The following is a 12122-nucleotide window of genomic DNA, read 5'->3' as shown; positions in this document are numbered from 1 at the left end:
TATATATATATATATATATATATATATATATATATATATATATATAAAAGAAATAAGGCTTTTATTAGAGAAACCTGGGATGGGGAACACTGAGCTCCCTAAGAAGAGTGATTTGGAAAATAGGTCAGGTCCAAGTGTCTGGGCTGATCTACAGGGGAAATCAGCTTGTGAATGGCCACTGCACTTCCAGCCTAGGTAAGCTAGAGAGACCCAACCTCAGAAGCAAAGAAAGAAAAGAAAAAAGAAAAAGGTTCTCTGTACTTGTGTATCTGCTCTACACTGAGCATGAGAAGCCTAAGCATTCCTCAGTGAGAGCAGAGCACTGAGGAAAGCCCCATGCTTCTCTGTACCCCCTGTAGTCATCATTCTTTACAGCACAGTACCACTTGCAGGTTACAGTTTGTTTGGTTGTTCCTCAATGAAGGGGTGTCTACTTTGTTTCCAATCCTTTGCTACCACAATAGTGTTGCATCTTAAAATTTATAAACTACTTTCAATGTATTATTTTGTTTGAACCTCAACTCCACTCCCCCCCCCCCCCGAAGGTATTACAGAATTATTATCTCTATTTTCCAGGTAAGGAAAAGGTCCCTATTGGCAGGCGTTTAGTTCAACCCATAAATGACAAGTATTCCCACTATAACATAGATGACAAATATTCGTCGGGTCTCAGCCTGAAGACCTCAAAGGTGGGGGACAATCCATATCTCCATGAAGCCTATTCCCCTTTTGGATGGCTTTAATTGTTAGAAAGCTGTTCCCGACATCAAGCCAAACATTTTCTTTTTGTAACTTATATTCATTACTCTTACTTGTGCCTTCTGGGAGTAAACTGAACAAGTGTCATCTGTCTTCCTCATGGGCAACCCCTCAGGCTATTGGATACATCCAGAAGGGGGCTACAAACACCTCAGAATGGCTTGTCACAATTGTTAGATTTTCATTGTGAGCATTTTTATCTCAGAATCAGGGTTTAATTTATCATTTTGTTGATTGTCTCTACATAAGCGAGTGATGAAGATATTAACCTTAAAAATGGCCCTGGAGAGCCTGTTGTTAAACATTTGTCAGCATACCACTGAGACAGCTGTTCTGAGTCTTCTCTTCCCCAACTTAAACATCCCCAATTCCTTCAACCAGTCCTTATAGAGTATGGCCTCCAGATTCCTAGTTTCCTTTCTCTGGTTGTATTCTTGTTTTTATCCAATGTCTTACTAAAATATGCTACCTGAAATTGAAAAATATACTCTGTACGTTCTGTGACTAAGGTTGCTAGGTAAAAGCGTTTGTACAGGACTATTTAACTTTATTGTGTTACATCAAGCTGGAAAATGGCTTTGGGGAACAAATTTTACGGTAACCAGTAGGTTACCACTTCCAAGTCCACAGTGGGATAATGAACATGTTGAACAGCTACACTTCATCTCCATTGAAGCAAAGTCTATTTGGACTGCTTTTGCTCATTAGAACTAGACTAGGCTTTAAAGTACCTTTGGTATTTGTTCACAAACACTAGTTTTTGTGCATTTGAGAGATGGTCATATCTTATGGATTTTTCAAAGGATGGAAATAAAACAGGATGATTAATAAACCAATCATCCATCTGACATCTGTCCCATGTGGGAGAAGTTTACTCTAATGCCCTACTCTTGAACTCATCTTGCTACTAATGAAGAATAAATGGCCTTGTTTGGAGGCTGGAGACCATTGGGTAAATGCCTGAGTATCCTCTGGGGCTAATCAATGTTTAAAGAGTGAAAGTAATTGAGCCCCACAATTAAATCTCTGCCCTAAAGATGGCACAGAGAAGACAGGAAGTTGCATGAGTTCTCCCCAGTTTCCCTCAGAAACAACATTAAATCAAACATCTAAAAGAATTCTGGAGTGACAGAATTCACAGAAAGACAGAGTGGAACAATTTTTCAGCCCAAGATAACTTAGAAGGACCTCAGGAAAAGGTGTCTTACTTGGGTAAAAGGAGAATGGAGCCCAGTTCAGGCTGTGTTGGGGTTAGCCATCAGAAGCCTCTGATGTCACAGTACAGATCAGCACCTGAGGCCCCAGGGTATTGGTTCAGCAGGCCAGTTGTGAGGCCTTGAGTCCCAGAACAGCAGGCAAACTACCAACCCTGAAACCCAGGGCACAACAGATGTGACTAGGCTGACCACCCTAGTGCAGTGGGAAAGTCACAAGCCCTAGAGATCCCATAGTGTAGAAAGACAGTGACCAAGCCCATGGCCCTGTAGCAGCAAGCACCCCAGCGTTCCCAGGGTGGCTGCTAGCACAGGTTCTTGGATCTGCCTTGATAAAGGAAAGCAACTCAAAATGGGTTAACAAGCTTACTTTAATCAGTTAGACATATATCGTTTACCTTGTTCAGCAGGAAAGGTCAGCACCCCGAACTTCAGAATATACAGACAGTATTATCAAGACAGAAACAGATCAAGTAGACAGATTTCCAAACTGTCCAACCATTACATCCATACCCAGTCAACATATGGGTTTCCACATCTGGGTTTTTCAAAGCCGGGGGACTCTCAACAACGGCTTCCCATAATTCAGATCAAATCACAGAACACTTCTCAAAGTGAGTCCCAAAACAAAGCTACACATCAGGGCTTATATAGCCTTCTCCTGGCTCAGAGAATGTAACAATCTTATTGACTCACTGGCCATTCAAGAAGTATCTACTGGAAAAACAAGCCTCCCTCCCCAGGCTTCAGGTGCATTTTAGCCTAGGGGCAGGGAAGATCTTCCAAATTTGCATTCCCATTACAGGCCCCCAGTGCAAGAAGCTTGGGACAGTTCCCCCTGTACCTCAGGAGCAGAGTTCAACTTTTAAAAATGAGCAAAAAACAAAAAAAAGAGCCCTGACAATAAGAAGCTACTATGGCAACAGGGAAGATCCAAACACTAACTCAGAAGAGGACAATTTAAAATGTCTATATTCAAAGCCTCAAAGGTGAATATGAATTGGTCTGAAACCCAAAAAGCTCAAAAAGGATTTTCAAAATCAGTAAGGGAAGCAGAAGAAAAATTGGGAAAAGAAATGACAGTTATGCAAGAGAATTGTGAAAGGAGAGTCAACAACTTCAAAAGGAAAACACAACAATTTCCTGAAGAAAGCAACTCCTTTAAATGTTGAACCGGCAAAATGAAAAAGGAGGTATAAAAGCTCATTGAAGAAAATAATTCCTTAAAAATTCGAATTTGACAAATGGAAGCTAATGACTCTGCAAGACATCAAGAATCAGTCAAATAAAATTTTAAAAAATGAAAAAATAGAAGAAAATGTAGAATATCTCATTGGAAAAGCAACTGACCTGGAAAATATATCCAGGAGAGATAATTTAACAATTATTGGACTACCTGAAAGCTGTGATCAACAAAAGAGCCTTTAAGTATAAGAAATTATCAAGGAAATCTGCCCTGATATCCTAGAACCAGAATGTAAAATAGTCATTGAAAAAATCCACCAATCACCTCCTGAAAGAGATCCCAAAAAGAATACTGCAGGAAATATTATAGCCACATTCCAGAACTATCAGGTTAAGGAGAAAATACTGCAAAGAGCCAGAAAGAAACAATTCATATATCAAGGAGCTGTCACAGTCAGGATTACATAGGACTTAGCAGCTTCTACATTAAAGGATCTGAGAGCTTGGAATATGATATTCTAGAAGGCAGAGGAGCTTGGATTACCACAAAGAATCAACAAAATTGAGCAAACTCTTCCAAGGTAAAAGATGGAAATTCAAATTTCTTGGTGAAAAGCCAGAGCTGAACAAAAATTTTCATCTTCAAATTCAAGACTCAAGAGAAGCATAAAAAGGCAAATAGGAAAGACAAAAGCCATGGAATTTAATGAGAGCAAACTGTTCACATCCCTACATAGGAAGATGATACTTGTAACTCTGTAGAACCACATCTCTATTTGGACAGTTATATGAACTATACTCAGACAGAGGGTATGGGTATAAGTTCACTTTTATGTGATTGTAAAAACAAAATTAAGGCATGAAAAAAAGGTTGTACCAGAAAAAGAGGAAAGGTGGAGGTAGAATAGGGTAAATTGTAACACATGGAGAGGCATAAAAGACCTATAAATAGCAGAGAGAAAGAAAAGAGGGAATGAGCATTGTTTGAAGCTCACTCTAATCAGATTTGGCTCAAAGAGGGAATAATATACACACTCTGTTGGATCAAGAAATATATCTTACCTTATATGGAAATAGTAGGGGGAGGGGAAAAGAAAAAAAGAGGAACTGAAAAAGAGGGGGAAGATTGATGGAGGGATGAAGTAGTATGGTAAAGGGGAAAGAAAAAAAGAGGGGGGCTAATAGAAGGGAGGGCAGACTGAAGAAGGTGGTTGTCAGAAGCAAAACACCAGTGAGGAGGGAAAGGGAGAATGGAGAGAGAAAAGCATAAATGGGGTAAAATAGAATGGAGAGAAAGACACATTAATCATAACCGACTATGAATGGGATAAATTCTCCTGTAAAATGGAAGCAGATAGCAGAGTGGATTAAAAAAAACATAATGCTACAATATGTTGTTTACAAGAAACGCATTTGAAGCAGTGAGATGCAAACAGAGTAAATGTAAAAGACTAGAGCAGAATATATTATGCTTCAGCTGAAGGAAAAAAATCAGGGGTAGCAATTCTGATCTCAGACAAAGCAAAAGATATAATTAAATATCTTAGATATAATTAAAAGAGAAAAGGAAGGAAACTACATCTTGCTAAAAGGAACCATAGACAATAAAGTAATATCAATACTAAACATATGTGCACCAAGTGCTATAGCATCCAAATTCTTAAGAGAAGTTAAGTGAGTTACAGGAAGAAATATACAACAAAACTATACTAGTGAGGGACCTGAACTTCTCCCTCTCAGAACTAGATAAATCTAATCATAAAATAAACAAGAAAGAAATTAAGTAGGTGAATAGAATGTTGGAAAAGTTAGATATGGTTGACCTCTGGAGAAAATTGAAAGGGGATAGAAAGGAATATACTTTTTTTCTCAGCAGTACATGAAACCTACACAAAAATTAAGCATGTATTAGGGCATAAAAACCTAGAATTGATTGCAGAAAGGCAGAACTCTTAAATGCATTCTTTTCAGATCATGATGCAATAAAAATTACATGTAATAAAGGGCCATGGAAAGACAGATGAAAAATTAATTGCAAACTAAATAATCTAACCCCCAAAAATGAGTGGGTCAAACAACAAATCTTTGAAACAATAACTTTGTCAATGAGAATGACAATAATGAGACAACATACCAAAACTTATGGGATGCAGTCAAAGCAGGACTTAAGGGAAACTTTATATATCAAAAGACTTACATGAATAAAATAGAGAAAAAGCAGATCAATGAATTGGACATGCAAATTTAAAAAGCCAGAAAAGGAACAAATTAAAAATCCCCATTTAATCACCAAAGTAAAAATTCTGAAAATCAAAAGAAAGATTAATAAAATTGAAAATGAGAAAACTATTGAAATAATAAATAAAACTAAGAGCTTGTTTTATGAAAAAAAATCAATAAAATAGATAAACCTTTGGTTGATTTGATTTAAAAAAAGAAAGAAGAAAACCAAATTACCAATACAAAAAATGAAAAGGGTGAATTCACCACCAGTAAAGAAGAAATTAAAACAGTAATTAAGAATTATTTTGCTCAACTGTATGCCAGTAAATCTGACAATCTAAATGAAATGGATGAATACTTACAAAAATATAAATTGCCTAGATTAACAGAAGAGGAAATGAAATGCTTCAATAATACCATTTTAGAAAAAGAAATTGAACAAGCCATCAGTGAACTTCTTAAGAAAAATTTTCTAGGGCTAGATGGATTTTCAAGTGAATTCTACCAAAGATTTAAAGAATAATTAATTCCAATACTACAAAAATGATTTGGAAAGACTAGGTGAAGGTGTCCTACAAAATTCTTTTTATGATACAGTTATGATGCTGATACCTAAACAAGGAAGAGCCAAAACAGAGAAAGAAAATTATAGACTGATTTCCTTAATGAATATTGATGCAAATTTTTAAAATTAAATATTGATAAAGAGATTACAGCAATTTACCGTGAGAATAACTCACCATAACCAGGATTTATATCAGGAATGAAGGGCTGGTTCAATATTAGAAAAACTGTTAACATAATTAACCATATCAATAACAAAACCAATAGATATAATATGATTATCTCAATAAATGCAGAAAAAGTTTTTTTAAGCAAAATACAGCATGCATTCCTATTAAAAAATCCTAGAAAGCATAGGAATAAATGGAACTTTCTGTAAAATGATAAGTAGGATCTATCTAAAACCATGAGCAAGCATTATCTGTAATGGAGATAAGCTAGAAGCATTTCCAATAAGATTAGGGGTTAAACAAGGATGCCCATTATCACCACTATTATTCAATATGGTACTAAAAATATTAAGTTTAACAATAAGAGTAGAAAAAGAAATTGAAGAAATTAGAATAGAACCAAACTATCAGTCTTTGCAGATGATATGATGGTATACTTAGAAAATCCTAGAGAATCAACTAAAAAACTACTTGAAATAATTAACAACTTTAGCAAAGTTAGTCACAGGATATAAAATAAACCCACATAAATGGTCAGCATTTCTGTATATTACTAACAAAGCCCAGCAGCAAGAAATGGAGAGATTTCATTTAAATAACTGTAGACAATATAAAATATTTGGGAGTCTACTTTCTAAGGCAAACTCATGAACTGTATGAACACAATTACAAAACACTTTTTCATACAAATAATGTCAGATCTAAACAACTGGAAATATATCAATTATTCAGGATAGGCTGAGCTAGTAGAATAAAAATGACATTTCTACCTAAATTAATTTATTTATTCAGTGCCATGCCAATCAAACTAAAAAAATTATTTTATAGAGCCAGAAAAAATAAGTTTATCTAAAATAACAAAAGGTCAAAATATCAAGGGAAGTAATGAAAAAATATATAAAAGAACTGACTGTATAAGATCTAAAATTATATTACAAAGCAGAAACATCAAAACTGTTTGGTATTGGCTAAGAAATAGAGTGGTAGATAAGTGGAATAAGTTAGGTACACAAGACACAGTATTAAAAGACTACAGTAATCTACTGTTTGATCAACCTAAAGACTCCAGCTTCTGAGATAAGAATTATTTGACAGAAACTGCTGGGAAAACTTGATAATAATATGGCAGGAACTAGGCATAGGCCAACATCTCACACCAGAAACCAAGATAAGGTCAAAATGGGTACATGATTTAGACATGAAAGGTGATATCATAAGCAAATTAGGAAAGCATGGAATAGTTTGCCTATCAGATCTATGTAGAAGGAAGGAATTCATGGTCAAACAAAAGATAGAGAACATTATGAAATCCAAAATGGACAATTTTGATTACATTAAATTGAAAAGTTTTTGCAAAAACAAAGTCAATACTACCAAGATTAGAAGGAAAGCAGAAAGCTGGGAAATAATTTTTATAGCCAATATTTCTGATAAAAACCTCATTTCTCAAATATATAGAGCACTGAATCAACCTTGTCATTCTCGAATTGATAAATGGTCAAAGGATATGAACAGACAGATTTCAGATGAAGAAATTAAAATTGTCTAGTCATATAAAAAAAGCTCTAAATCACTATTGATTAGAGAACTGCAAATTAATATAACTCTGAGGTGCCACCTCACACTTATCAGATTGACTAATATTAATAGAAAAAGAAAATGATAAATGTTGGATAAGATGTGGGAAAATTGGAACACTAGTGTATTTTTGTTTTGCCTTTTTGGAGAGAAGGTAGGGCAATTGGGGTTAAGTAACTTGCCCAAGGTCACATGGCTAGTTTTGTGTGTGTGTGTTTTTTTGTTGTGTCAGGCCAGATTTGAACTCAGGTCCTCCCTACTCCAGGGCTGGTGCTCTATTCGTAGTTACACCTAACCACCCCACTAATGCATTGTTGGTGGAGTTGTGAACTGATTCAACCATTCTGGAGAGCAATTTGAGACTCTGACCAAAGGGCAATCAAACTGTGCTTACCCTTTGATCTATTAATACTACTATTAGGTCTGTATCCTATAGAGGTCATTAATAAAAAAGGGAGAAGGACCTACATGTACAAAAATATTTATAGCAGCTTTTTGTTGCATGTGAAGTATGAAGCTACTCATCAAAGATCAAGGTGGTAAAGGGAACAGTGTATATGTTGGGATTGGGTAGGAAATGTTTATATTTCCATTTCTACCATGTATTTGATATAAATATCTCTTTGTCAAAGCCAGTTTTATTTTGTTTATTAATTAGTTTACTTTTAGTTTTCAAAATTCACTTACATAAGATTTTGAGTTCCAAATTTTCTACCTTCCCTGCCCATTCCACCTCCCCAAGACAGAGTGTAATATGATATAGGCTCTACATATACATTCATATTAAACATATTTTTACATTAGTCACATTGTAAAGAAGAATTAGAACTAATGGGAGGAACCATGAGAAGAAACAAACAAATAAACAAAAGAGAAAATAGTATACTTTGATCTGTATTCAGACTCCAGAGTTCTTTCTCTGGATGTGGATAGCATTTTCCATCATGGAGTTGTCTTAGATTCTTGCATTGCTGAGAAGAGCTAAGTCTATCAAAGTTAGTCATCACACAATGTTGCTATCACTATGTATAATGTTCTACTGGTTCTGCTCACTTCCCTCAACATGAGTTCATGTAAGTCTTTCCAGGTTTTTCTGAAGTTTTCCTGCTCTTCATTTCTTATAGTATGACAGTATTCCATTCCATTCATATACCACAATTTGTTCAGCCATTCCCCAATTGATGGGCATCTCCTCATTTTCCAATTCTTGGCCACCACAAAAAAAAACTGCAATAAATATTTTTATATATATGGGTCCTTTTCCCTTTTCATGATCTCTTTGGGATACAGCCCTAGAAGTGGTATTACTGAGTCAAAGGGTATGCATAGTTTTATAGCCCTTTGGGCATAGTTCCAAACTGTTCTCCAGATTGGATCAGTTCACATTCCAACAATGTATTAGTGTCCCAATTTTCCCACATCTTATCCAACATTTATCATTTTCTTTTTCTGTCATATTTGACAATCTGGTAAGTGTAAGGTGGTACCTCAGAGTTATATTAATTTGTATTTCTCTAATCAATAGTGATTTAGAGCATTTTTTTCATATGATTATAGACAGCTTTAATTTCTTCATCTGAGAATTGCCAGTTCATATCCTTTGACCATTTATAAATTGGGGAATGATGTATTTTCTTATAAGGTTGACAGTTCCCTACATATTTGAGAAATGAGGCTTTTATCAGAAACATTGGCTATAAAATTTTTTTATAAAATTATATATATAACATATATATAAAAATAATATAAAAATATAAAAATATTTCCCAGTTTTCTGCTTTCCTTCTAATCTTGGTTACATTGCCTTTGTGCAAAAACTTTTCAATTTAATATAATCAAAATTATCCATTTTAAATTTCATAATACTCTCTGTCTTGTTTGGTCATAAATTCTTCTTTTCTCCATAAATCTGACAGGTAAACTATTCCTTGCTCTCCTAGTTTACATATAGTATCAGTCTTCAAATCTAAATCATGTACCCATTTTGACTTTATATACAGTATAAGATGCTGGTCTATGCCTAGTTTCTACTGTACTATTTTCCAGTTTTCCTAGCGTTTTTTTTTTTTAAATAGTGAGTTCTTATCCCAGAAGCTAGAATCTTTGGGTTTATCAAACAATAGATTATTATAGTCATTTACTACTGTGTCTTGTGTACCTAACCCATTCCACTGATCCACCACTCTATTTCTTAGCCAGTAGAAAATAGTTTTGATAATTGTTGCTTTATAATGCAATTTAAGATCTGGTATGGCTAGGTCACCTTCCCTAGCATTTCTTTTCATTAATTCCCTTGATATTCTGGGTCTTTTGTTCTTCTATATGAATTGTGTTATTATTTTTCTGTGTTGTAGACATCATAAAATACTTAGGAGTCTACCTGTCAAGAGAAAACACTTGTCCCATAAATAAAAGTCAGATCTAAATAACTTGAAAAATATTAGTGGCTCATGGGTAGGCCAAGTTAACATAATAAAAATGACAATTCCACCTAAATTAACTTACTTATACAAACTTTTACTTTATTCAAACTACCAAAAATTATTTCATATAGAAAACATAGTGACAAAGCCAATTTTAAAATTGGGTTAGGAGGAATTGGAGTACTAGACAATTGTACCTACCAGTTGAAGGAACATAAGAATGGCTCAGGGCCACCCTAGAATCCTGAGGGGGAGATATGGCTGACCTTGTTCTGGGAGGGGAAGGTTACATTTTTTGGAAAAGCTTTTTAAAAAGACGGGGAAAAAGCACTTCCACAAAACTGATGAATAAAAAGACCATATCTGACAGAATATGAAACATTCCCCACATATCTAATCTCTCTCCTCCCTGTGTTTTCCAGCCTATTCCAGGGCCAAGCTTGGCTCTCATCCACTTTCTCCTTCCTTCTAGCATAAGGCTCTCAAAGGAGGAGAGACTCTGTAAAGAAGTTAAGAAAACGGCTTTGGAAGAGAAAATAAGGAAAAATTCTTACAGGCTCTTGCTCACTTCAAAGTGAATGCTTCCGTGTTCCCAATGATTTGGCCTTCCCTTGGTTTTTGGTTATCCTTCCTTAATTATTTTACTCTTCACTCACTGCTCAGTCAGCTCTGATATTCCTGACTCTGCACCCAAGGCCTGGGGTCTTCCAGGCTTCCAGAAGAGATCTGATGATTTTTAAAACTTAAAGAAAATCCTCAGTCATCAATAAGAACCAAACAACTTCTTCAAGGAAGTAGGGCAAACTGAAAGTAAAGGAAAATTCTTTATTGCATAACTTAGTGACTCAGTAACTCAGAGAAGCCACAAAAGGAAATGGCTGATGGCAATGCTGAAAGAGGATTGCTTGGCGGAAAGCATTAAGCTCCTTCTCAATAATTTGCAGAGGGGAGCTAAATCATTCAGAAGATTTTAGGGACCCCTTCCCATCCTGCTTTTGGCATTAGTGAAGGATGTTTCTAGAGAACTTGTAGCTTTTATTTCTGTAATATAGACCTCTTCCATTCTAATTAAATTAGAATTAAATAAATAGAGCTAGTGACTTGAATGTAGTGAAAACAGACAATATCCCCTGTTTGCAGTTTCTGGAAGCAGTGTCTCATTGATGGTGGTAGTGAGCCTACTTGATTCCCTGTGATCTTTGAGAAACTTTAAATATCTTTCATTCCTTAATACAATGTTCAATGTGTATGTTCAATGCCTAGAACACTTAAAGGTAGCTTCCATAATCACAATATCACAGATTTAAAAGTGAAGGAGACCTTAGAGGTCATCTACTCTAACTTCCTTCTCTTCTCTCCCTCCTCCCCCCCAATAGTTTACAGATGAGAAACCTGACACCTTTTAAAAGTTAAATGACTTACCTACAGTCATGCAGATCTTAAATTAGGGAGCTAGGACTTGAACCTAGGTCCTCTATAACTCCAAATCTAGCATTCTTTCCATTGTTCTTCTGCTGCTAGGGTCTCTGAGATCCAAGAGAGATTGTGGGAGTGTCCTTCTTATCATTGCTTCTTGAATTTTGTTATTTTATACTATTGATTTTTGAAGATTTCTTTTGTAGCCTACAACTTTGCTGAAACTGTTGATTGTCTCAATTAGTATTTTTGCATGTTCTCTTGGATTTTCCATACCATCATATTATCAGCAAATACAGATAGTTATTTTTCCCCTTTCCCTATCTTTATGTCTTTATTTCTTTTTCTTGTCTTATTCCTGTCATTCAGAACTCTATCAAATAAAATTTAAAAAATTCTTTGTTAGTTCCTTCATAGCTTATTCAATTTATTTTCCTCTGAGTTTGAGTTAATTAAGATCTCTTTTTCTTCTTCTGATAGTTTGGTTATTTTATATTTTGAAAGATTCTATTTCTTTTGTATTCTCAGGTTTGGTAGCATATAACTGTGCAATATGTTCTGATTATTCTTCTTATTTCTTCTTTTTTTCT

At 35.1% G+C, this 12122-nt stretch overlaps 1 protein-coding gene across 3 annotated transcripts in view; it reads right to left on the bottom strand.

Moving 5' to 3' along the window:
• The window catches only part of LOC138166139 (guanylate-binding protein 1-like), a 27456-nt gene extending 16534 nt beyond the window's left edge, over positions 1–10922 (bottom strand). For all 3 annotated transcript variants that reach the window (XR_011169541.1, XR_011169542.1, XM_069094544.1), the window contains exon 1: positions 10671–10922. The gene's annotated coding sequence lies outside the window, so the exon portion shown is untranslated. The remainder of the gene's footprint in view (positions 1–10670) is intronic.
• Positions 10923–12122: the final 1200 nt, after the last annotated feature.

This window comes from Petaurus breviceps, unplaced genomic scaffold (genome assembly GCF_028583685.1).
Source record: "Petaurus breviceps papuanus isolate PSGF00001 unplaced genomic scaffold, PetGlider_PUasm1.0 220, whole genome shotgun sequence".
NCBI lineage: Eukaryota > Metazoa > Chordata > Mammalia > Diprotodontia > Petauridae > Petaurus > Petaurus breviceps.
This window is presented reverse-complemented; position numbering and strand designations above follow the sequence as displayed.